Genomic DNA, 27,882 nt, shown 5'->3' with positions numbered 1-27,882 from the left:
GTGCTGTGGCCGCTGCCCAGGATTTGGGGTGCTTGGAACTTGCACCGGCATGTGGTGGACCCTCCTTGACACACGCCGGTGTCCGCAGGTGATCAGTGTGGCCTGGCTGTGCAGGGGCGGGCCTGACGGGTTCGTGGTCCAGTGTGCCGGGGTCTGACAGGCGCACAGGATCGCAGGCAACTCCGCTCACGAGGACGAGATTGGCCTCATGGCGTGGTGAGAGGCGCCACCCTGGCAGAGAGATTGGGCTTTCTGGAAGTGGACCACGCCCAGGGCTATGTGCTTTTTATTCACACCTCTATGCTGGCCCGGCGTACGCCGGGCAATCCCACTCCGCTCACGCTTACGGGGGGACGTGACAGGCAACATTTGCGCAAACTCCCCCACTGGCCGGGTGGAGATGGTTGCGTCCACTGTTCACCACACTCCATACACCAGTGGTGTGTGTCGCCATGGATATAGGTGTGTTCCGCATACTGCGGTCTGTCCAGCACATCTCCACCACTCTTGGCATTGTGTCATTTCCCATTCATGGTTCTCCTGCCTCCTTCACACATGCCTGGCTGCAACCTCTCCCCACATTGGGCTAGTGTGTGGCGGAGGTGCCATGCCGTTGATGGCCCATGTTCACGGCTTGCCCAGGTTACCATTGTGAGTTTTTCTGTCGTGTCTGGTGGGTGGGCATGTTGTTTGGCATGTTGGTTTTGATTTTGTGACGTGTGCATTGCCGGAGTTGTGAGTTGCATGGTTGTGGGGTTGATGTGAGTGGGGTGTTACTTTTAGACTTGCCAGGGGGCTGTGCATTTCCCTTGGTGCCATCCTTTGGACGCTGGTTGCTGATGGGCTGTCGGAGGATGACGGATTCATGCACACTGGCTGTGTATTTGGAGGCTAGATTGGTGGTGGTTCCATGGTGTTCGGTTGTTGTCTGAACATTGCTGTGAGACGTGTGCTTTCTGTTGCGGTGATTGTGTGCTGTGTCGGTAGGGGGCACTGTGAGAAGGTGGCCTGATATATGCTGTCCACTAGTTCTAGTGGCCACCTTGTATCAGTCCAAACAACCCCTTATGGTGATAGGTTAAAGACAACCTTTATTGAAAGCTATCCTAGTGGTAGCTATGGAGAGCAGCCTTCAGGCTATGTCTTGAAGGAATGTAAAGCAGCTTGTTTTACCAGTCTATAATCTCTTGAATGATCAAATGAAAGGACAACCACACCAGGTATATATTTAAAATATATGTATTTAGGTTAAAAGAAAACACACCCCTTTAGTCTCTTTATAAGACTGAAGTTCGAAGTACTTAAGTTACAAGTGAGCAATCATCAGTAATAGCACAAATACACTGTTGGGCCCTAGGGGCGTACCAAACCATATACCAATAAAGTGGTATAAGAACAAGGACTGAACTAGACACAAGGTCGCGTCGTCAATTGGAATGGAAGCCTGCAAAGAACTGCTTCTGCCGTGAAGAGGAGAAGTGTCCGAAGAGATCCAAGCCTGAATCTGGGATGGAAGGAACCTGAAAGCAGAGGGGACAGAGTCTGGGTCACTAGCCAGTGACCAAGGGCAGGATGGACCAATGCCCACAGATGTCGGGTGCTTCAGGTGAGCTGACAGGTGTCTTGACTCTTCAGCCACGAGGTCCCGGAGGCGTCGACGAAGTCCACAAGCCGGATTCGAGCTGTCCCACAAAGTCTGTCGAGTGCTGCGGTGTCGGCGACCAGATTAGACCCAACAAGCCTTGGCAACGGCAAGACACTGGAATTCAGAGAAAGGACTGCGGTGCAGACCAGCAAGGTCTGAGGGACTCACCCAGCGAGGCTAAGTCAGGGCACATCTGGAGCAACCAGGAAAGCCCAAGCAGAAGAGGAGTTGCCTCGTGGGGACCTACTAGCCAACGGGCTAGCGATCGCAAAGGAGCCTTGAGCGGTCGCACTTGAAACTGGCCCACGGGTCACTCGTGGAGTGGAGGCCAGCAATCTTTGGTGCAGGAGGTGCACAAGGCTGGGGCTACTCGGAGCCCAAAGCACAACTTCGAGGAAGGCCAGGAAGATAGTGTCCAGGGGTCACGGTTCCACGTCACCCACGATAGCCACGGGCCTCAGCTTTGCTGTGGACTCAGGGTAGCCTCGGGGAAGTCTGGAAATCCACCTCTGGTGATGCAAAGACTTCGGCGTCCGGCGGGAGCTTCAGTGATACAGACCGGTCAGTTGCTTCTTTGGTGCCTGCCAAGCAGGGGAGTCACTCCTTGACCCCAAGGGAGATTTCTTCCATCTTCTAGTTGAAATAGAAAGTCGAAGGTCCAGGATTTATGTTGCAGAGTTTCGTCCAGGGTAATCTAAATTCCTAGGGACTGGATTACTATACTTATACTAAGTTTAGGGGATGGACTAACTCTAAGGCCCCACCTATGGGTGTGTTTGGAAAGAGGGGTGGTTACACCCATTTCCTTTGTCCAGTTTCGTGCCAGAGCAGGGGCAGGTAGCCCCTGCAACCGGTTTGAACTGGACTATGCACAGGGACACCAAATGTGCCCCCGTGCAGGACTTCAAAGCACCAGAGAGTGCTCCTGCCCAGCCCCAATACACATCTGCCTGTCTGGGGAGGTGGTTACACCTCCCTTCGACAGGAAACCTCGTGTCTGTGGCAGAGGCATCCATTTTGTGATGCCAGGGCTCAGGAAAGTCCTACCGGGTTTGACCAGTGTGAACATGTCTCTCCCTCTAGAAGGGGTGGGGGGGGGTAGTATTCCAAGATGTTTTTCCAAGATGTTTGACACCAAACACAACATGTTTTGATGCAGCCATTCCAAAGTTAGCATTTACCTAGAGGTTAAAATGCACTTAAGAGTATATGGTATGGCTGTATCACAGAACAGCCATAAGGAAGTATTTCCGAAAGCTGCAGAGGGGCTCAGCTCATGCTTGGGCACCCTCTCACACAAAACCAAGCACTCTGCCTTCATGATTGTCAAGGGCTGCCATAGGAGTGACTTATAGGTTTATACGTGTCTGTATATATATATATATATGTGGATATAGGTAGCCTATACCACTGTAAGGGGTGCAAGCATACCCTTACCCAGGCTGCAGTAGCAGACCTGTGGTGCCATTTTGGAGTGCTTCCCTGGGGTGGCATAATGCATGCTTCAGCCCCTGGTTGACCTCTGAGGTACCTATGCCCTAGGTACATAGTATACCATATACTAGGGGCTTATAAGGCACTCCAGAATCCAATTAGATATGTACCTAATGTACATCTAAACCATTTTAGAGAGGAAGCAGCTAGGCCGTGGTCCTGATTAGCAGGGCCACAGCCAGACTAAGGTAGAAAAACAGTGAAACACCAGCAACAAGTGGGGGTACCCATGTGAAGCAGAACCTACTCTCCTACAGGCACAGGTATGAAATGTGTGCTGTGGATTGCCCCAACAGGTGCGTGCATACAGCTATGGCGTATGGTCCTTGCTTGGAGTCCAGCGGATCCTGCGCATTGTGTTGGACATATGGGTCTGGGGTGACAGGCTGATGGTGTTGTCCTGGTCAGAAGTGAGTGCCTTGGGTGTGGCTGGCTGTGTGACTGTGTGCCAGGGGCCAACAGATGCAGCCAAGCCAGCAGCTTTGTGTGGGGTGGGATGTTGGTTGTTCGCTGTGTTGGTGCCGTCGGCCTGTTGGGCACTGTTGGTCAGGATGCGTAGGATGGTGTCCCTTTTTTAATCAGTAATGTCATCAGTGATGTCATTTGAGATGTCATCAGTGATGCCATCAGTGATGTCACTGACCATGTCATGAATAATGTAATATGTGACGGCTTCAGCAGTGCATTGCGGGTGCGCGAGTTATAGTTAGCTGAACTAACTATAATGGGAGAATTTCTATGGTTTTGTACGAGAGAAATGTCCAACTAACTATAACCTATGGTTTTTTCAGTGAATATATTATATATATATATATATATATATATATATATATATTCACTAAAAAAAACATAGGTTTCAGGAGCGTTATAGTTAGTTTGACATTTCACTCGTACAAAACCATAGACATTCCCACGTTATAGTTAGTTCAGCTAACTATAACTCGCGCGCCCGCAGTGCACTGCTGATGACGTCACATATTACATCACTCATGACATGGTCAGAGACATCACTCATGACATCACTGATGACATCTCAAATGACATCACTGATGTCATCATCCAGTGAATGTGTGTTAATCTTAAAATTAAATATGGGTTATATGTGTATATCTCAAGGTCGATGGAAGAATAAATGGGTATATAAGTGTCTAAATGGATGATTTGTTTTTGTAAAATTGATTGTATAACTGACTGATTAAGTGCATCTTAGTGAATACATGGGTTAGTGAATAATGTTTAAATATGTAAATATCTGTATCAGTCTCTCACTTTGTGTATCAGTGGCTGCATGGGTTGTTGAGTAGCTACATGAGTATCTATATGGCTTATTAGTTGTTTTTTTGAGTATCAGTATGAGTGTCTGTATGGTTCTGTGGGGGGTATTAGTTATTGCATAGATGCATGAATGAGTGACTCACTGTTTGTATGTGTTGAAGACAGCATGTGTGCAGGACTGAATAGGTGGATGAGTGTGTGTATGGGTGTGTTAGTGAGTGAATGACTGTCTCAATAGTGTCTTTATGAGTAACTACATATGCTTTAAACTAGTATATGTGAGTATTGGTGTATATTTAAGTGAGTATATGTGAGAGTTAGAGATTGGAAGAGTCCCTGTACAAATAAGTAGGTGTTTCTATAAGTGATTGTTTAAGAGAGTAAGTATGTGTAAGTTTCTGTAGAAGTAAATGTGATAGTGTGTGTATAACTGTATATGCAAGTAAATGGATGTTTAATACTTTGTTTGCATGTGTGACCATATTTGTGAGTAAGTCTATGGATGAGGGGCGGTGTGTAACAGGATGTATAGGTGTATGAGTACTTATGAGTGAGTACATGTATGAGTGGCAGTATAGGGACTGTTGGTGAATGAGTGGATGTATGTGTAGATCTTGGAATTACTAAATAGGTGTGTTGTAAGTGGCATTGGTATGTCCATTGTTTTGAAAATGTTAGTTTCTATTTTTGAGTATGTGTATCAAAGGTTATATTAGGGTGAGAGGAGGTCTGCCACTCTATCACAAGGATGATGTCATCAGTGATGTCATCAGTGATGTCATTTGAGATGTCATCAGTAATGTCATGAGTGATGTCACTGACCATGTCATGAGTGATGTAATATGTGACGTCATCAGCAGTGCATTGCGGGCGCACAAGTTATAGTTTGCTGAACTAACTACAACGTGGGAATTTCTATGGTTTTGTCTGAGTGAAATGTCCAACTAACTATAACGCCCCTTAAACCTATGGTTTTATCAGTGAATTTCTAAGGTTTTTTAAATGCTAATTCCTAACTATAACGTGCCTCAAACCTATGTTTTTTCAGTGAATTTCAATGTTTTTTTAAATGCTAATTTCTAACTTTGGCATGCCTGAAACCTATGTTTTTTTCAGCTAATTTCTAAGGTGTTTTAAATGCTAGTTTCTAACTATGCCTACAGAGGTAGGACATGTGAAGAAAGAAGAAAAAACACTCAGAAAGAAGAAAAAGCAATGCAGAAAGAAGCAACAGAAGTCCTCAAAGACGAAGAAAAGTGCAGGAAGAAGGAAGACAAGCAGAAAGAAAAAACAGAGGAGCAAAAAGAGGCCTTGTTGCAAAACCATCCTGTACCCTCAACTTTTTCAGATGGGTACTGGTGGTAACTGACTCTGACTAACCAGTCCTAGAGCCAGTGCTATGCTAAAAGACACTTAGAATACAGTTAAAACACCTACATACAGTAGGGAACACAATGCGTTGGGGTACCCCTGTTATTAGCATGACCTCCTCTGTAAGCCCCTAGTATATCATAGGGCAGGGGGATTAAAACTACCTCTTAAAACGCACCACAGGGCACGTTTGCACACTGGTGAAGGGATGGGGAGCTTAGCTGACGTGTGCAAACACGCCCTGTGGCCGTTTTAATTTGGTGGATAAAGACCCCTTGAATCCTGAGTGTCCCTTGGGTACAACTAGCCCACCAGGTATCTCCAGTTAGCACCACAGAGCTGCGTTGCAGAGAGGTGTAAAAAGTGGCACGGGCTGGACCACCTCTCTGCAACGCAGCACAGTGGCGCTTACTGGAAGCACATGGTGGGCTAGTTAGCCCCCAGGGGCCCTCAGGATTGAAGGGGAATTATTTCCCCAACTTAAAACGCACCATAGGGAGTGTTTGCACACGTCACCTCAGGCCCCATACCCTCCCTTCCCCACTGTGTAAATACGCCCTGTGGCCGTTTTAAGTTGGGAGATTAATTCCCCTTGAATCCTAAGTGTTCCTAGGGGCAAATTACCCCACTAGGTACCTCCAGCAAGCGCCATTGCAGAGAGGTGTAAAAAGAGGCACGGCCTGGACCACCTCTTTGCACACGTCACCTCAGGCCCCGTCCCCTCCCTTCACCACTGTGTAAACGTGCCCTGTGGCCGCTCTAAATTGATAGATTAAGTCCCCTTTAATCCTAAGGGTCCCTATGGTCAAACTAGCCCACTAGGTACCTCCAGTAAGCGCCACAGAGCTGCGTTGCAGAGAGGTGTAAAAAGGGGTGTGGCCTCTGAACACGTGTCTGCAACGCAGCTCCCTGACGCATACTGGAGATACCTGTTGGTCAAGTTGGCCCTCAGGGACCCTCAGTATTGAAAGAGAATTAATTCCCCAACTTACAACTCGCCATGGGGCGCGTTTGCACAATGGTGAAGGAAGGGGGCATGGCCTGAGGTGACATGTCTGCAAACACGCCCTGTGGGGCATTTTAAGTTGGAGAATTAATTCCTCCTCAATCCTGAGGGTACCTGGGGGCCAACTAGCCCACCAGGTACCTCCAATAAGCGCCACGGAGCTGCGTTGCAGGCCCCGCCCCCTCCCTTCACTACTATGCAAACGCGCCCCATGGCATGTTTTAAGGTGGGGAATTAACTCCCCTTGAATCCTGAGTGTCACTGAGGTGCAACTAGCCCACCATTTACCTCCATTAAGCGCCACAGATCTGCATTGCAGAGAGGTGTAAAAAGGGGCGTGGCCTAAGAACACCTGTCTGCAATGCAGCCCCCTGGCGCATACTGGAGGTTCCTGGTGGGCTAGTCGGCACCCAGGAACCCCCAGTATTCAAGGGGAATTCGTTCCCCATCTGCAAACGTGCCAGGGGGCGCGTTTTCAGAGTGCTCCAAGGAGGGAGCGGGGCTTCCGGCGCGATGTCGGTCTTTTTTATTTTCTTTTGTTTTAAGAAGGGGGGCTGTGTGCCCCCCCTTCTTTTCCTAATAATTTGGACCTGGGGACCCCATCCCCCAGGGCCTGACCCCTTTTTAAACATTTTTGTTATATAATTTTGGAGGGAGGCCGGGTGGCCCCCCTCCCAAGGCCATAATTGGCCCCGGGGACCCCATCCCCCGGGGCTGGCCTTATTTTTTTTTCCTTATTTTTTTTTTTTAATTTCTGAGGAGGGGGGGCACGTGGCCCCCCTCCCGAGCCACTAATAGCCCCTGGACCCCATCCCCTGGGGCTGGCCCTCTCCGTTGGGGACAGTGGGGGGGTCCCCAATCCCCCCATGGTCCCGCCGGCTCCCCGCGTCCTGCGGGAGCTGGCATTGCTTTTCCACATGGGGAGCTGCGAAGATGCAGCTCCCCATGTGGAAAAGCAATCGTCTTTGGTATTTGGAAGAGAGAACAGGTTTCCTGCTCTTTCTCCCAAATACCAAAGCAGTTTTCTATAGCAAACTACAGTGTCCCGGGCGTGGGCACCCGGGACACTGCAGGAGCTGGCCCTGGGGGGTGGAAGTCCCCAGGGCCATGACAGGGCTCCAGGAGGGGGGCCGCATGGCCCCCACCCAACATTACGAAAGCCCCAGGGAGTAGGTGGTCCCCAGGGCTGGGGGGTCCGTCACAGACCCTCCAATTATAATATTTAGAGCCCGGGTGAGGTGGCGGTCTCCGGGGCGTGTGGGGGGCTTGAGCTCCTCCACACAGGTTGTTTATGTTTTAATTTTTTTTAAAAACACAAGCCCCGGGAGGTGACGGTCCCCCGGGCTTGGGGGGGCCTTTGAGCCCCCCCACAGATTTAATTTCAAAGCCCTGCACATTTGTGGCAATCCCTGGGGCCACTCTGGGCCCCCATTACATAAAGCACTTTGCCCCCGGGATTTGGCCCCCCGGTGACTATTTCGCAACAAAGCGTGGGAGCCTGCGCTTAGTTTTTTATTTTTTTCTCGGCAGGATCCGCGCTCCCTGCGTGGATCTTGCCGATTTAAAAATAAAAAATAAAATACATTTTTGGCCCTGGGGGTCCTTGTGGGGCCCCCTAAGCAGGCCTAGGGGGTCAGGGTGTTTCTACCCTGCCCCCTTTTTGTGTTTTGCACATTTTTTTCTCTGCTTTTTTGTGCCTCGGTTCTACCGAGGCACAAGATGGCTGCCAACACTTCCTGGTTTGGAGTGTTGACAGCCAATTAGCATACAGCTCGTGATCGGGAGGGTGCGCACAGGGTGCGCGGATCCACCACGGCCATAGATATATAAGTGATTTTACTTTTGATTTTCTCAGCAACTACTGAACGGAGTTACACCATTTAACAAAAAGGCACAAGTCTGAACCAAGGGCTACCTCTTTGCTAAATTTGGTGTAATTCCGTTCAGCAGTTCGAGCTGTAGCTGCGGCTAAAGATTCCTATGAAAAATTGCATGGGGAAAACACGTTTTGGGACCCCCCTTTTTTCTCAGCCCCCACTTGACGAATCACACCGAGACTTTCAGGATAGGAGCGGACTGGAGCTCGCCATAAGTTTTGGAAATTTCGAGAAGATTTGTCGACCGGAGCCAAAGTTATTGCAAATAGAATGTTGCGGATTTCCTATGGAAAACAGGTCCTAACTATAACTACCTACTGGCGACCGCCAGTAGGTTTTATATATATATATATATATATATATATATATATATATATATATATATATATATATATATATATATATATATATATATATTATCTACTGGCGGTCGCCAGTAGATAGTTATAGTTAGGACCGAGTTTCCATAGGAAATCTGAAAATTCTATTTTGAATAACTTTGGCGCCGGTTGACGAATCCTCGCAAAATTTTCAAAACTAATGGGGCGCTCCGCTCAGCTCCTACCCTGAAAGTCTCAGGGTGATTCGTCAAGCGGGGGCTGAGAAAAAAGGGGGGCCCCAAAACGCATTTTCCCCATGCATTTTCCCTTAGGACCTTTAGTCGAAGGTACAGCCCGAACGGCTGAACAGAATTACTTGAAATTTGGCTTAGAGGTAGTCCTCAGGTCAGGCATGTGCCTTTTGCATATATGGTGTCAATCTGTTCAGTAGTTCCTGAGAAAATTGCAGTTAAAAGTACATAAATATCTATAAGCGCGCACCGTGCGCGCACCCTAACGTGCTCGAGCGTAATTCTGATTGGTGGTTACATGTCAGTCAACATTCGAATCAGTCGAAATCAGGAAGTGTCGGCCGCCATTTTGTGTGTTTTGTGTGTGACAGTGAAAAAGAAAGGTGGAGAACGTGAAAAGGGGGCAGGGTAGAGAGTTCCTGACCCCCTAGCCTTTGTCAGGGGGTCCCTGAAGGACCCAGAAGGATGAAAAAAACATTTTATTTTTTTTCAAAAAAACGCGGGGTGCGCACACCGTGCACGCACCGTGCACGCACGGTGAAAAGCCTTAAAAAAAAACATTTTAAACGAGCAATTCCATATTACAGGATACAGTCAATCTATAACTATATACATAGGTAGTTTATTGTAAAATAAATATATAAAAAATATAATAATACATACATAACTTAGCATTTAAAAAACCTTACAAATTCACTTAAAAAACCATAGGTTTCACATACGTTATAGTTAGGAATTAGCATTTAAAAAACCTTGCAAATTCACTTAAAAAATCATAGGTTTCACACATGTTATAGTTAGCTGGACATTTCACTCGTAAAAAACCATTGAAATTCCCCCGTTATAGTTAGTTCAGATAACTATAACTTGCGCGACCGCCACTCTATCACAAGGATGATGTCATCAGTGATGTCATGAGTGATGCCACTGACCATGTCATGAGTGATGTAATATGTGACGTCATGAGCAGTGGATTGCGGGCGCGCGAGTTATAGTTATCTGAACTAACTATAACGGGGGAATTTCAATGGTTTTTTACGAGTGAAGCTAACTATAACATGTGTGAAACCTATGGTTTTTTAAGTGAATATATATATATACATATATATCAGAAAGCATTTCTCGCGCTGTTCAGGGTGCAGGAAAAAGAAGTGGCACACAGGTTTTCTTTTTAGGAGATTGCATTAAATGACTCGGACGCGTTTCGACAGCACGGTCTTTGTCAATGAGTCATACGCACTTTTTAGCGGGTCCCGCGCCTGCCCGTCTGCACCAACTCCGCTAGGTGGAAGTAATCGGATGCAAAGCTGGAGACTTTCCTTGATATATATATATATATATATATACACATATATATAAATATATATATATATACATTTATTTATATATATATATACATATATATATATCTGTGTTTGAGTATTTTATAATAACTTGCAAAATACTTACATTTACCATGATTTTCGTGGTAAAGGGCATCTGTGTTAAAGACACATTTGTTGTGAAACATTCCGAGGCATATGTACATGGAAATGTAGGAGCACAGAGTTTCACCAAATTTGGTAGCACTGCGCACCGACATTTCCAAAACCCGGGCTTGCGCCATATTTAAAACAATACAGGGCACAACTGTGTTTTACCTAGCGCTGGCTCTACAATTAGCGCCAATGCACTTACCTTTGGACGATAGTGCAAGGTTGCTTGTGTTGCAGGGAATTATTGTTTATGTGCAGGAATGTGTCCCTTTCTGCACATAAACACTCCATAATGGTGATTTGTTACTTCTTTATTTAATGATTTATGTGCAGCAAGGTATATGCTCCTGCACAAAAACAATAATTAATGGTGTTTTGCTCTTTCTATGTGTGCTGCAGAATGCAGCAAACATAGAAAAAGCAAAAATGAGGAGAAATAAAAGTGTTTCTCCTCATTGTGCCAATCTAATGCCTGCTCTTGCATGGCATTAGTTTTTGGCACAGCCTCAGATTTATATCTCCTTGTAAATCTGGGGCAGCATCAAAAAGCAATGGATCTTGCAATGAAACGCCCACAGCAACACCCATTGAATGCCCCTTTCACGCTAAGTGATGCATGTAAAGGGGCTTATTTACAAGGTGGCATTAAGCCACAAAAAGTGGTTTAATGTCGCTTTGTAAATATGTAGAAGGGCTTGGCATTACCAGAACACCACTAAAAGTGATGTTCTGGTGGTGCTATCCCTTTGTAAATATACCCCTTCGTTGCAAAAGACTTTTGTCACTGTAAAGGCTATTATCATGTAAAGCCTTCAATGTAAAGGCATCTCGTTGTTTAGCCTTCGTTGTAAAGGATGTTTCACCTTTTTAACTAGATAGGTGATGACGTTTGTTAGAAATGGGTGTCTCTAGTTGACAGAGGTAGGTACCTTAGTCCAAATAGGGATGTTTGCTTCTAGTTAAGGTATGGGGAATAGGCACTTTAGATAGACTTATCCCAAAGGCAATGTGTAAAGTATTTGTATTCAAAACACACAGTAATAGAGTGATAACACCACAAATGGACATCACACTAGTTTGGAAAAGTAAAGTATCTTTATCTAAACTCAACAAGACCAAAACGACAAAAATCCAACATACCAGTATTAATAAAATTACTTTAAAAAGGTTTTAAGGAACTGAGTCCATAGAAAACCATGAATGAGTAATTTCTCTCAAAGTACCTATTGTTGTCACTCAATTGACAAGGCCAAACAGCCGCAGCGATGGGAGGCGTTGAAAAACAAAGAGCTTCGTTGTTTCCTGAGACCTTGAGTATGCGATACAACAATTCTGCTGCACACAGGATAGCGGTGCATCATGTCCAGTCTGTAGGGGGAAAACGATGCTTCGATTCTGAGGTGACTCCGTCGGGAAAACTTGCCGCACAAGTGCAATGCTTGGAATCCGGGATGCATCGGCAATCGATGCGGCAGCGATGAGCAGCGTTGCGTCGCTTTCTTCGCCGGGACCCCTTGATGTGTTGGTTCCTGCAGTGGCGACAGGCACTTGCATCAATTTTGGCATCATCGCAGCAATGTGTGGAGATTCTTCTCACACTGCGGTGCTACGTCAGGAAAAACTGCCGCAAGAGTTAACACTACAACAAAAACATAATCTTGAAAACATGAATTCGGACATAAACGCCAAATGCAAAAAAAGAGTGTCCTGCAAGTATTTTATAGGTAGCCAGTCCATATTTAACAGGGAAAAAACAGGCGAACCATTCTCAATTCCTAAGGTCCTGCCTATATATGGGGCAAAGGGTCACACAGTTATCATGAGGGTTGTATACTGTCTATTAAAGAAATTTCTTTTAACCAGTTCCCAATTTCTAAAAGTGGCATTTTCAAACACACAATTTAAAAACCATCTTTACAAAAAGATGTGTTATTAAATTCTGAGTTCAGGGAGCCTAAACTTTATTTCTCCATCTTGTCCCAATGGGAAGTTATATTTATAAGACGCTATAAATAAACTCCCATTCTATTCTATGGGGCAAAATAGCCTTTCAATATTGAAAAACGAATTTGGCAGTATTTCGCTATCAGGACATGTCACACACACCACTACATGTCCTACATTTCACATACACAGCACCCTGCCGAAGGGGGTACCTTGGGCCTACCATAGGGGTGCCTTACATGTAGAAAAAGGGAAGGTTAGGGCCTGGCAAGTGGGTGCACTTGCCAAGTCGACATGGCAGTTAACAATTGCACACAGACACTGCAGTGGCAGGTCTGAGCTACCTTTCCCGAGCTAGTCTTGTGGTTGGCACAATCAGTGCTGCAGGCCCACTAGTTATTTTGTGCTACAATGGTCCCTAGGGAGGTAGGGATAGGAAGTAACAAATGAATACAGACCCAATCAACGCAGTATTGCTCAACAGAGGTTCAATATTTAATTTATCAGCACGTTTTTTGGATGTAAACAAACACAAATACTGAAAAATGGGACACCATCCTGCATCCTACTACACAAACATACAAACATAAAATAGAGAGAACATTTAAGCGAGGCTCAGGCAACGCTTACGGTTTGTTTTGACAAGTAGTATGAATTTTAAGAAACAAATCGCAAGTAACGTCTCTACACAGTTAATAATGACATCACATTTAGTGCATGAGGCGTTTTAAGGTGTCGACGACGTTTCGATCCAAGTGAGCAATGTGTGGATCAACTTCAGGACATTATATTAGCATGCCTGTATATAAGTGCCTAAGATAATTGGGGGAGTCCGAAGGGCCTGCCACGAGACTGTGGGTGTGACAACACCGAATGCGGGAACGTCCGGGCTCGGTAGGGGCTCCGGCTGACGCAGATATGCGGTACTGGCAGGTCGAGGATCAAGGGGCACTTCAGGGAGCACTTCAGGAGGGGCTGCGTGTAATACGACTTCGCAATGGCAGCGCGATGGCCTCAAGTAACATTTGATTTGCAGGCCCTGGCATACTTCAGTGCACTTTACTAGGGACTTACCAGTGAATGAAATATGCCAATCAGGGATAATCAGTTTTAACAACACTTTACATAGAGAGCATATGCACTTTAGCACTGATTAGCAGTGGTAAAGTGCCCAGAGTACTATAGCCAACAACCACAGATCAGGAAACAAGCATTTGCAATGAAATCTGTCTCGACTTTGGGACCTTATATGCATTTAGCTATGCAGCACATTAGCCTTGGTGCTGAAACATCTAAAGTTCTTAAACATGGAGGGAAAGTAAGCACCAAACTGCATGACACGTCAGCTATGGGAACACATGGAGAGAAATATTGCCTTTCAGCGGGAAATGGTATAGTCCAAAGCTCTGTTTTTTAATATAAAATCAGGGCCTTCGGTGGTCATATCACTGAAAATACAAGATTTGAAAAAAATATTATTGTCTGCTGGTGCTCGTGGAAGACAATTTCTATGGACTGGAATCTAGAGAATGCTAAAGTGATTCTGGTATTTTACTGACCTCTGCTGGTCGTTTTCTATCAAGAAAGTTAAAGATAGGCATTTGCCAGAAAAATGAAAAATAAAAGTCCCTCAGCAGAAAGCAATGCTGGTATTTTACTAACCTCTACTGATCGTTTTCTTTCAAGACAGTTTAATCGAGGCAGTTGAACAAGCAGAAAGCAATTCTGGTATTTTACTGACCTCACCTCTTCGTTTTCTATCAAGACAGTTAAATAGAGGCAGTCGGACAGGGAAAAAAGTCCCTAAGAGGAAGCTGACAAGTCCTAGGGCTGAACTCCAGAGCCCACAAAGTACATACACATATAAGTATATACTAAAGTATATATAAGAGGTATCGAATGCTCAACCTAAAACTAGGAGAAAGAAGCAAAACGTTTGGGGATAACCCTGCAAAAGGACAAGTCCACCAACGTTTGAAAGGTGTCTCAGTATATCAATCATGTCGAAGGCTAATATTGTACTACATGCATATATATAGGTGCAAACTTGTTAAAACTAATGAAAATAATTCGAGAAAAAAATTAAGAGATTGGCATCACTTAATGCAAACGTTTTCCGCATAGGATCATTTGCAGCAGTTTTCAGAATGTCATTTCTTAAGGAAAGAACATACAGCGGCTTGCAAGTGTTTCAGGGAAATAATGCGTTGAACATACTAAATTCAAACATGTACACCCTGAAGTAAGAGGAAATGAGCATTAACTCTAATTGTAAATGCTTTGAAATGTTTCTGTCTTGCCTTCTTCATTACTTGTGAACAAAAAAGAGGATTTCTTGAAACCAACACTCACAATGTTAAAATGTTTCAAATGTGCTGCACCAATTTAAATGCTTGTTTTGCAGGACTGAGAGTCCTTCATGAATTTTGGTTCTGAGAAAAATGTTGTTATGATGCCCTTGACTAGCTCTTTTCAATTAATCTGTTTCAAGGTCAAAAGGGCTATTTAAACACTACCAGCCAGATACACTCTTCCACACAAATAAAGCAAGTAATTATCCTCCTCACACAAACATTGCTGCACAGAATTCGCTTCAGCTGCTCCCACGTGGGAGCGCGTGTCTCCCGGACGTCCCCGCATCAATGCAAATTCGACTCGTGGACTTGGACACACACTATCTAAACCACAAAATCACTGTGTACATAACCAAAACACACACTGCATGTATGCAAAGCCTGATTTTCAAAGATAAATATCTCACAATACGTGCTTGAAGGTTAAAAACAGACCCTGCTTGCAGACATTCTTTGCTGCCTAGAGCCCCTGGGCTCTGTGCGATACTACCATCTAATACTAATGCGTGCCAAAGGCAACTATTTTGTTTTTTAATTGTTCATATGTATGTTGTTTCAGATATGTCTTCAAGCCTGCATATGACACTGACTGAGCTTATTCAGTAATACTTGCCCCTCTGTAGCCCAATGGTATTCATTGGGCATTTACCGACTACATGCTTTCCCCAGCAGCTGCATCCTCATTTAGTTGTTTTCTTCAACAATGCTTCAGTTGAAGTTCACTTGCATGCATTTTTATCTGACATGGAGCTTGCAGCTGGCAGACCAAGGTCACTATAGTCGATTTGTGAAGGGAGCTCATCACATAATCAAGGATTTGGTTCTCATTGAATAGAGGACAGCAAGCACCTCCTGTTCATTATCCTGCCCCATTTGGAATGTGTCAGCAAACAACAATAGTTCAACTGGAAAATTCAGTTTCTCAAAAATATTAAGGGCCCATTTAAAAAGTTGGACAGATCGCCAGTGATGGCCTGTCAGCGGAGGTCCGTCCGACATCTGGTGCCGCTGTCCGACCGCCTCATTATTAAGCGGACGGTCGGAGGCAGCGAGCAGAGGGACTGACCGACACTCCTGATGGGCTCAAGGAGCCCGTCTGACTGTTGGGCTTTTACAGGTCTGTTAGCATTTGGTCCAAGCAGTGATGTAAATCCCGTCTGACTGTTGAGCATAATACCCTACAATAGTGGCGGTGCCTGCTCAGGCCCAGCCGTAGGGATTAGGATATCCCTTTCCAACAGCCTTTCCATGGCATTCTGATCGCCATAGAAAGGCTGTCAGAAAGGGACTTTGGGGGCACGAGCCAGGCCACCTGGGCCTCGGCTATGGGGCCTGAGGGGGCACCCATGATGCCCCAAGAAACATCCATACCCTGTCTGACAGGCACCTCGTGGCACCACATGGCGACTGGCACATGGTGCAGGGATGGTTCCAACATGTCTTTTTGCAATGAGGCTTGTGCTTCAGCCCTTTTCTGGGCCTCAGCATGAGCCTCAATGAAAAAGGCATGTTTCTGGACGTCGTTTCATAATTTGCATCTCAGGACCGCCACCTACTTGTCAGGTGGTCCTGTTCCCGAAACAATGTCCAGCATCGTAATGAGGGCCTATATTTCACATTCCAATTAATCACACCATATTGCTTTTCTTAAAAGTATTTGATAGTTTTTCTTCACAGATAACCGCAGCAAGTGTGTTGGTTTTACCCATGTTCAGCTTTTATACAGGTGTAAATGTAGTACTGAACCATTTTCCTAATACACATCCCATTGGCTCTTCACGAGGATCATCTGTGTAGTTAACAGAGACCATGTAAACCGAAACCAGGGGCATACTTACAATAAAATGCCGAAGCACAAAGCTGCATCAAATTTAGAAGCGCTGCGCTCCGACATTTTAAAAATGCAGGGGTCTTCCGTATTCATAAGAATAGTCTGCACCCCTGTGTTCCCCCTAGCACTAGCGCAAAGAAAAGCTGCCCAGCACCAGCACTGGCACCCTGACACAATGTTGCAAGGGTGCCTGCGCTGCAGGGAAGATTGCTTATGTGCAGTAAGGTACAACTTCCTGCACATAAGCAGTCAATAACGGCAATTGGCACCTTCTATGTGTGCTGCAGAGTTCAGCTCACATAGAAAGAGCAAAAACGAGGAGAAATTAATCATCTCTCCTCGTATCGCCAATCTTATGCCTGATATTCCATGGCATCAGTTTTAGGCACTGCCTTAACCTTGTAAGTCCGGGGTAGTATCAAAAAGCAATGGGTGTTGTGGTGGAATGCTCACAGCAACACCCATTGTAACACTATGCTGCAGAGGGCTGTGGCAGAAAGCGCCATATTTACAAAGTGGCGTTGAGCCACGCAAAGTGAGCATAAAAAAAGTGACACTACAGCGGCAGTGAGGCCTTGTAAATATGCGCCCCTGCATCTTTAAATGCGAACCATAAATGGATAATTACGTTTTTGTCAGTGTACTAGTTACAACATGTGAGCATTTTTGGATTTAGGGTCAAACATTCCTCGGGCTTTAACCCCTTGAGTGCCCCGCCCTTTCCACGCCCTGTGCCGGGCGTTTCATTAGCGGGCGGGGCTCATGACGAGATAGTCTCGTCATGGGCACAGCGCAACCGCGGCCCATGACGAGACCATCTCGTCATGGGCACTCAAGGAGTTAAGCCTTCACACCCATCCCCTACCAACACAGGTAATTGTTCTTGCATCTCCATCCCTGCATGGCCAGCATACTCTTCATAGCTTAAAGTTCAGATGAAACTTTGTCTGCACCATCTCCTGTGTAAACAGCAAGTATTGTGTTTCATGCCTTGGCAAAGTAAAGTTTCTGCATCTCTCTTTTTGATTCTATACCTCAATCTGCTGTCTGTGGAAAGTTAGTTTTTCACAATTCTCTTTTTGCTTCTATACCTCAATCTGCTATATAACTACAATAGACCTCCCTATATTTTGTGGAATCTAGTGGGAAAATACTGGACTTGTTCGACCATTTATATTCATGGATGTATTGCATCACTGGATGAACCAGCTCTGGTCTGCATGACTCCTTTTCATCATCAATGGAAGGAGCCTCTTAGCTCTGGATTTTATAATTGTGACTGAGCATCAACAGGAGTCTGTACGATGCCATGTCTGTCGGATCTAACCCCAGTTTGGGCAATGATGCTATTAGGGCCTCACTCATCCTGGTGGCAGTGATCACTCCTAAGGTGCTGTGTTGTAAATATCGGCCAACAGCAGGGCCGACAGCAGGGCCAACAGGTCTACAAATTCTATTTCTTGTATTTGTTTCCACCTGTGAGTATGTCATGTCTCTGTTTCCTATTTGGATACATGTTATGGAGATTCTCCTTGGATCTCAGTTCGATAGACCAAGCCAAAATGAGCCTGGTTTTATTACGTTAATTGTCCGCCTGTGTCTTGTTTGTTCGACAGTCAAAACATCTTGATCTTTCCATGAGGGGAGCTAGGGTCTCCTTTGCTTTCATCAACTCCTCCTGTCTCATAATTATTTCAGGCATTTTCTTTTTTTGGGTCTGAGTTTACTTTTTGTGGGTCAAAATCTTGTAATACTGCAGGCCAGAGCTATGCAATTGTTTTAATACAATGGCCACATATGACAGTTTTGGAGGTGTCCCACTCAACCAGGAAAGAGACCACAGTGCTGCTCTTGTCTTTACAACATTCCTGCACATCCTCAAATATCGAGTCTGGAATACCTGGTCATCTAATGCAGTTTCCACATGGGTATGACTGCGCTTGGTCCAGCCCAGTGCATGATCAAAACGAAAGGGTTGTAGTCAGATAATGATTTTCAAATGTATTCCAACAGAGTTTCCACAGCCTGCAACATAATAGAGCAGACCAATGTGTTGAGCCTGATATGCAGGTCATGCATGGTGCTGGTAAATGTAGGGTGTTACCAAGCCAAATCTACGTCCATCACTCAATTAAAGCCTCCTCTTGACCATGGCATAGGGTGTGAGCTCTGCCAAATGCACTGACACTCCGTCAGGAATGGTTCCTGCTCAACAATATGGGCATGTATGTTTACCAATGCGGCAGCCCCCTACTGTCTAGTCTGGGTGCAGTGTGTTGTACTGCTCTCCCATGTACAGAAGTGATTTAGTGATTTGAAACAAAACCTCAGGGCAAATCCAGATAAATTCGCCCCTGGGTTAAGCCAAGCGAAGTATCTTGTGAGTTAAAGTTGCCTCTCCAATGTTGCTGCATCGCTATCTCACCTTTCTGTGTAATGTGTGTCTCTTAGAGACAGGCAATGTGTATTCCTCTTTATTTAAGGTAAAAAATTAACTTTGTACTTCTTCTTATACTCCTCAGTTCTATAACCATGGCCTCAATATCCAGTGCTCCCTGCTGGGCACTATGGATGTGGTCACATGCTAGCACCAGGTACAAAAGAAGCAGCTGGTGTCTATTGGTCCAGCGCACCCCATCTATCACATCATCCTGGGCTGGAGTAGGAGACTCTTCGGATCAAGATGACATCACACCATTAGGAGGGCTGGCTCCCAGAAAACCACTTTCTGCTTTGCCTGGGAGAGTGGAGGGGTTGGAAGGAGCCCCATTCTACGCACCCCAAACAGGATCTTAAAGACATTGTACTCTGCATGGGGGCAGATGGGGGATTTTGCCTCCGAGCCGCCCCTCGAGGAGGCAGAAAGCCTGCTAGACACTGGGATATTTTCCCCAAAAATACAAGGGGTGTGGGAGTCCACCATACACATGGCCATGCCTTCACCCACAAAAGGGGATCACAGTCTTTCTGCCCCCAGTCTGCCTTCCCAGTTTGTGTGGAGGCAGAAAGCCCACTATCACCAAATAAGATTTTTTTTTTTTTTTTCAAACAAATGATTCGGGGTGGCCCACCATGCACAAGGCCATGCTTTCACCCCAAAAAGGGCAATGTAGTCTTCCTACCCCCACTGATGGGGGAGATTGGGGGTTTACCCCAAAGTTGCCCTTGGGTTGTGCAGAATGCCCTCTAGATTCCAGGGATTTCAATATGGCACCAAAATAAGAAAAAGGATGGGCTCCCCTACCATGGCATCAAGCCATACCCCATCCCTGAAGGGGTAATAGAGTCTGTCCCAATTGGGAAAGTTGCCCCAAATCTGCCCCCAGGGATTGGAAAGTCCCTAGACACCAGGAACTTTTACATTTGGGCAAAAGAAAGGGGTTCTGGACCTCCCACCATGGTATTGGACCTCACTTTTACTCAAATATGAATTTACCTTAAAAAAACTAAAGACAGAATGCTTTTGGCAAAACAGAAACAGTTGGTGTAATTAAACGCTGCCACCAGTAGTACAGTTACAGAAATGGGTCTGAGAACTGACTCAAAAGAAAATCAATCTGAGTGCGGTTTTATATGATCTTTGGGTATCATAAAAATACTTTCAGTGACTCTTGTTTGGTAAAGGCATGCAGGCCTTGCCTGTGGAGTCGTAAATAAGGCCACTGATAACTACTGCAGGTGAGCAGTTACCTTGTGTGACACAATGTGGCCCAGTTGGTAATATGTCGAGATGTCTGGCATGAGGGGGCGTGATCGCTGCTTGTACTGTGTGTGCTGTGTCCTGATTGGCTATGTGTTCCTAACTTCATGTGGCATTTGCCTTTATGATGTTTGGGAATGCCTGCACCCCTCTGGCCATGTGTGCTTTATTGGGGCCAATCCTGTGGGCACTTTTTAGTATCAGGACATTTTAAAAAAAGTCCTACCTTTTAAATACCTGTAAATTAAATGCTACTAGTGGTCCTGCAGCACTCATTGTGCCATGCACTAAAGTAGTACTTTAAGCATGTCTCAGGTCTGCCATTGCAGCCTTTGCGCAGTTTTAAACTGCCAATTCGACCTGGCAAATTAATTCTTTTAACAGGCCTAAACCTCCCTTTTTAATGCATATGTAACCCCTAAGGTAGGTTGTAAAAAGCAGGTGTGGAAGGAGTACGCGGATTCCGCTCCACTCGGGTTTGCCCTAGTCCCATCGACAATTTTTAAAAAAAGACATAAAAACCCACTTACCTGCTCTATGGCGCCTGCGGGCCACCCTCCTCCTTGCAGTGGTGTCTCCTCCTTCTGCCATCCTCCTCCTCATTCCCGGTCGCAAACCTTTACGTTTTATGTATTGCGTGGACTGTGCATGCGCAGTACATGTAAGACGTAAAACGTAGGGATTTGCAGCGAAGAAGGCGGCGTGGAGAAGAAACACCACGGTGAGGCGGAGGGCAGCCCGCAGATGCCAGAGAGCAGCTAAGTGTTTTCTTTTCTGTTTTGGGGGCCGTGGCGCAGGGGCTAAGGGCGTACTCCACTCCGCCACGGAGTCAGAGTTTTGCCTCAACTCCGCATTCCCAACAGGCCACGGAGTTGGTAAAACTCCACAAACTCTGCTGGCGGATCAGAGTACGCCGCCCGGGCTTAGTGAAAAGCCCTTAGGGCAGGCTGCAGTGTATCTTAAAGGTGGACATGTACTTTTGAGTCTTAAATGTCCTGGTCCTAAAGTCCTTTTTCGCTACTGCAGGCCTATTTCTGCCATAGGATAATATTGGAATTAACTTACTACATTGTATTAGTGTAATTTCTCAATGGGAACAGGTACCCAGATCATGTTTGGTGACTTTGGAATTGTAATGAAAAATCCTAACCTACAGTGAAGTTGGATTTTAAATTACAAATTTGAAAACGCCACTTTTAGTAAGTTGGCATTTTCCTGCCTTATCAATCTGTTGCTTGCAGCGTATCTCTGGGTCACTTGACTGGATGTGGGTGACAGTTGGGCTTTGTGCATTCCTCCTAGACAGCCACACACAATGGGGAGTTATGGTGTGCCTGGATGGGCTATCACTGGCAGGATGGGAGGGAGGAGTTGTACTCTTGTCCTCTTCCTGAGTGAGAAGAATAGACCCCCATCTCTTCAATCCAGAACCCAGAGTGACTCCAAGTGCTAGTTGGCGGGCCATCTGATGTGAAGCCTCAGGGACACACAGGCTTCTTACAGCCATGCACTTGCACCTGGATCCTGCTATCTGTGTGTCTACTCTGTCAAGCCATACCACACTAGTCAAGGACCTTTGAAGTGGGCTTGAGGTGCTCTGCAAGCCTCTGTGAAGCCAGCAAATTCAAGGGATCTCCTTTGCTGAGCAGCGCAAACCTGAGCAGAAAGAGCCCATTGCTGCTGCTGAAGGGATTATACCTGTCACAAAGATCCACATCGCCCTCTCAGCCCCATCAGAACCGCCACTGTACAATGCATCCTTGGCACAGGTCCTTGCATCACTCATCAACTGCAGCTCCAACGATGATGCCGGACTCCTAAATCACAGCCTTGCAGCTCTTTGGAACTGATGAATCACCCTGACTGCGTTCCGCATCCTCGACTCCGGACTTCGCATCGCAAGCCCCATTGATGGGATCCTTGATGACGATGCAGGACCTTCGCATTGCTGCCCCACCATAACTAGTGATGCATACAGGCCCCAGCTAGGCCCGCAAGTACAAAGGGTTCGCCCTTCTGTGTATGAAGTACTAGAAGGAATTTGGCACGGAAACTGCAAATACAAAGACAACGTTTATTAACCTTCAAAGGTGGTCCTACAACCTACACAACACTCTACAGTATTGTACAGAGTAGCACACAGAACTTGTGCACATGGGCCCTTTTATACACAATAGGGGGGCTCATAAGTAGGCGGATACAACATGAAGCAAGATTTATGGCCTTATATGAACATGTTCAGTGCATGATCACTACATGGGTGGAGTTAACAGTTCCTGAGACCCGCGAAAACACATTTTAAGCAAAGCCTAATCAGTGACAGATGTGGTCAGTTCTGAGCATGTACTAAACGCACAAAGGAGTTATTCGTAGACTGTTGCTAGGCAGATCTCGGGAGTGACTAATGAAGAGGTAAGACTCTTCTCGTGCAGAGCACGTGGTTTCATGACCATACAAAATGGCGGATGGCTAAGCAGAATGAAGTCTGAACATTAGTCAATATAAAGCAGAAAACGTAATTCAGACATGAAGAGCACATGTCTTCAGTGAATGCTTAATCATATCGCTGTTTTATTTACAACAGACGACCCTTTCAGCATTTGCTGAAGACATTCGGCCTGCTAGGATAATCGAGATAATCATCATTTATATCGATTCTCATCATCTCAGTTATTTCTTTGTTTATGCTCTTTTGATAGGTGACATCGGCAACAGCTTCCTTAGTGGGGATACAGAATGAAACACATAGGGAACATATCATAGGACCACATTGAATACACATACAACATGTGAACAAACTTGCTACAATAATACATAGACCAGTAAGAACTTTCCATCCCCATGTAGTAATTAAGGTCCAAAACCATCCAGAAAAGGTCCAAGTGCCATTTTCTGTATGAATGTCAGCAGCAATTTTATGCAATTTATTAATAGCTTTATAAACTGATGGTGTGTGATCAGGGATGAACACACAACAACTACTTCCTATAATTCTACATGCTCCACCTCTATCTGCTAACATAACGTCTAATACCAGACGATCCTGTAAGGTAACAATTCTGGTGATCTGCAATTCTTCCGTAATGTTCCCGAGAGCAGCAGCAGTTTGATTCGTCACAGCCTCTACAACCCTCGTTAATCGTCGAACCTTCCTACTATTCAGGGCAGCTCCAACAAAGAAAAACAGTCCTAGATTAAAATCAATATACTGTTGCAAACTGGTATCCGTCTGGTCAACGTTATCAACAGATAGAGTGCGTTTATACCTATTTACAGTTACATTGTTTAATAACTTCAAGTTGTTATGATAAGACGCAGGTGCTAAGAATACAGGGGGTAATAAAAATGCCACATAACATACCCCAGACCATCCGGCAGGCAAACGATAGTAACCTTTATTACCACACACAAAATAGGTATTGTGGGAGGCCAGAAATGTACTGTTATTTAATCCGTCTATATTTAGTACAACAATGCAATCACTGACACCAACAGGAATATGACCAATGCTTTGGACACACAGGTCCGCTTGAGCTTGTGCCACTAAAATTACAAATTCCTCGTTTCCATTAGTGTCTCTAGTATTCGTAAAGATGTAAGGAATCGATTCATTGTCTGGTCGATATTCTTCCCATTCCCATGTTGTTCCATTGGCTTGTGGGTAGCCTTCTTTATCCTGATGACACTCTTTGTTAAGTCTGAAGAGTAATCGTCCCACTGTAGGTTTTCGTGTGGCAAAAAGCAAAGTGTACCAGGCTCTACAAGAGCCATTATGGGAGAAAGGGAGAGGTATAAATGGTGTTCCCCCTTTCTTCTGATGGGCTGGCATCATACCACATATCCAACAATTTCTAGCATTTGTAGCAACGTGGGTATGATGCAGCATCTGGATGAAAGTATTATTCAGATAGGACTGGCGATGCTTCAATTCTTGGTACGGAAGGGTGTAGAAGTAGTGCTCCTCAGGCACTGGAGTAGACACAACAAGCAACTCACGGGCAGGAATTACATCCTCAACAAACCACGTGGTTATAGCAGCAATTACCATAGCAACAATGAAACCTATTGCACAAAATCTTTTCTTCTTCTCCATTTTCAAACAAATATCAATATCTTCCTGAAACTAGAAAGGTTGTCAGAACTCTACCCCCTAGGCAGCGGTTGATTTCTTCACCATCGGGCCAAGACGGGTGTCGCTACACTAATGCAGGGCTGATCCCCCCCCTTGCCTCATTGGGTCTCCGTTTCATTAACCCAGGGGCTGCTCTGACAACGTATTCCGATACTCACAAATTCAGTTCCTCGGTCTGAGGTGATATCTTCTTACTCCAGGGGTCGCTTGGTCCGGGAAGAGCTCCTCAGTGTCGTCCGGTTCCACAGCACGGCTTTTCTTCGCAGTCAGGATTTCTCGATGGTCGGTCAATACAGCAGGCTCCACCAATCCGGGTGGCACTCTATGACAGTGTATAGAGTGGATCCAATTTTTGCGGTTGGAGACCCGGACAGCCGTTCTTGTGGCAAGCAAGACCTGCTTGGGACCGCACCACCTCGGCTCTAGACTGCTCGCTCTCTCAAACGATTTCACCAAAACAAAATCTCCGGGCCGGAGATCGTGGCCTTCACCTGTGGACCGGTCAGGGAGCGCTTCTCGAACCTGTTGATGAATAGAGACCAACTTATCAGTTAACTGTGCCAGATAATCACTCATCATTACACAAGGTACATCATACACTGACTTTGGTTTCGGTGGGCCCCAAATGTTCATCGGACGTCCGAACACGATCTCATATGGCGTGAGACCGGTTCGAGAATGCGGTACTGATCTGATTGACAATAATGCCAGAGGTAAAGCATCCGGCCAAGTCAGAGAAGTGGAAGCTTGTATTTTCGCTTTCTTGAGCTTCAGAGTGCCGTTGTACTTCTCAACCAATCCCGCAGACTGAGGGTGAAACACTGCGTGGAATTTCTGTGTGATTCCCAATCCTTTCAGGACATACTTGATAACGTCTGCTATAAAATGAGGTCCGTTATCACTCCACAACAATCTACAAACCCCATATCGAGGGAAGAACTCCTTCAATAACACCTTGGCTGTAGTAATTGCAGTATTGTCTTTCGTAGGGTATGCCTCAATCCATTTGCTGAAGGCACAAACCACTACTAGGACATACTTCAGATTATTACAGCGTTCAAGCTGAATATAATCCATTTGCAAAACTTCAAAAGGTGCAGTGGGTGTTGCAAATCCTCCTGCTGGAGTTTGTGTCCCTTTTCCTGGATTGTACTTTAGGCAAATCATGCAAGTCTGCACCACTCTCTTTGCCGTGCTAGCAATCTCTGGATGCTCCCAAACTTGTGTGAGCAATTTCACAACTGCGGAAGCTCCAACATGAGCTAGCCCATGTGCCATCTGAACCATAGGTTGTACAAAAGCTATGGGTAACTTCCATTTATCCATCTGCTTATTTCTCCAACAACCTTCATCGTCCAATTCTCCGTCATTAGACCATTGCTCCCGCTCTTTATCGGAAGCTGTCCTCTGTATCTCTAACACTTCTCTCCTAGCATCGTGCCATCTTTCTGCCTGTGACTTCACAACATACATTGCAGTGGAGTCAGGCTGCATCGCAGTATCTCGGGCTACTTGATCTGCCAGAGCATTCCCTTCTCCCACTTTATCTATCACTTTTTTATGTGCATTGCATTTAACTATGGCAAGCTTCTTTGGATATGTTAATGCAGTCAAGAGGTTGTGAACTAACTCTCCGTTCATTATCTGTGCTCCATGTGACGTTAGAAACCCTCTCTCCTTACAGAGTAGGCCAAAATCGTGCGCTACCCCGAAGGCATAGCGGCTATCTGTATAGACATTCACACACAATCCTGCACTAAGCTCACATGCTCGTGTTAATTCTATCAGTTCCGCTGCTTGAGCTAATTTCTGTGGTATGCGTGCTGTCTCCACTACTGTTTGTAACGTGGTGATTGCATACGCCGCTGAAGTCGTACCATCTGGTACCTTCAGGCACGACCCATCCACCCACAGTTCTCCATCTACATCTGTAAAGGGCGTATCCTGGAGATCAATACGACCCTTTGTCTGTTCCTCAGTTACAAAGATGCAATCATGTGCTTCTTGTGCCTCAGGCTGAGTCTCCGGAAATGGCAACAATGTGGCTGGGTTTAGTGTTGCACATCTCTTCAATGTAATATAAGGAGCCAACAGCGTCAGCTCATATCCTGTTAGACGAGCACTAGTTAAGTGCTGCGTCTCTGTCTGATTCAACAGGGCATCAACAGCATGGGGGACCAGCACCAATAGCTTATGAGATAACACAATTCCTTCGCTTTGGCGTATTGACACAGCTGTCGCCGCAACCGAGCGAAAACAACCAGGCAACGCTCGGGCAACAGGATCAAGTACTGCCGAGAAATATGCACAAGGGCACTGCTTGTCGCCGTGCATCTGCACTAAAACTGATAACGCACATCCATCTCTTTCATGTACATACAATGTAAAGGGCTTCGTATAATCAGGGGTGCCTAACACTGGTGCTGAACAAAGTGCTTGTCGTAATTGTTGAAAAGCATTTCCACACTCGTCTGACCAGGGAAGGGGAATTGGAGTGTCTTTCGTCAAAAGTGCCAACAGCGGTTTAACTATGTGTGAAAAACCCAGTATCCATTGCCTACAAAAAGAAGTGAGGCCCAAAAATGCACGCACGTCCTTCTGTGTGGAAGGTACTGTGTCGTACTTTAATATTCGGGACCGCGTAGGGGACAGGGCTTTACCCCTGTCTATCTTGGTATTAACAAACCGCAAATGGTAAATGCGGCATGTACGAGTGCTTTGTATATCGTTCTAGCTATGAATGCACTGTGTACACGTTATTCTGCTTCACTACGCGGGTTCCATTTTGGAAGCAGTGGCCATCTTGTCATTGCCCTCACATAGGCTATAATGGAGTAAATACGGGCCTCACAGTACATGGGCTTCTCCTCTGACTTCTCTGTGACCTGGGCAGCTGCTGTGCTGCCCCAGGTCAAACCGGTCTCACGAGCTCCCCTTCCTCCGTCCACCTGTGATTAGCATCAGGGCTTGACCCGTCATAAAACCCTTTCATTCTATACAATCCCCCGGCTAATCTCTTCCACACCTGCTTGTTCCTGCTTTATGACTTGTTTCCCAAAACAGGAGATGCTCATGTTCATTGGGGGGCCTATTGACATCAAATGTGGGATCTGAACCTTACTGTGTAAATCATTGTGGGCTGGCCGAACTGGAATGTGGGATGGTCATCATGACTCTGCTTTTTCGTTTGTAATGTATACTTGTAAT

Source organism: Triturus cristatus, chromosome 7 (genome assembly GCF_964204655.1).
Source record: "Triturus cristatus chromosome 7, aTriCri1.1, whole genome shotgun sequence".
Lineage (NCBI taxonomy): Eukaryota > Metazoa > Chordata > Amphibia > Caudata > Salamandridae > Triturus > Triturus cristatus.
The sequence above is the reverse complement of the archived record's forward strand: the minus strand, read 5'-3'. Positions refer to the sequence as shown.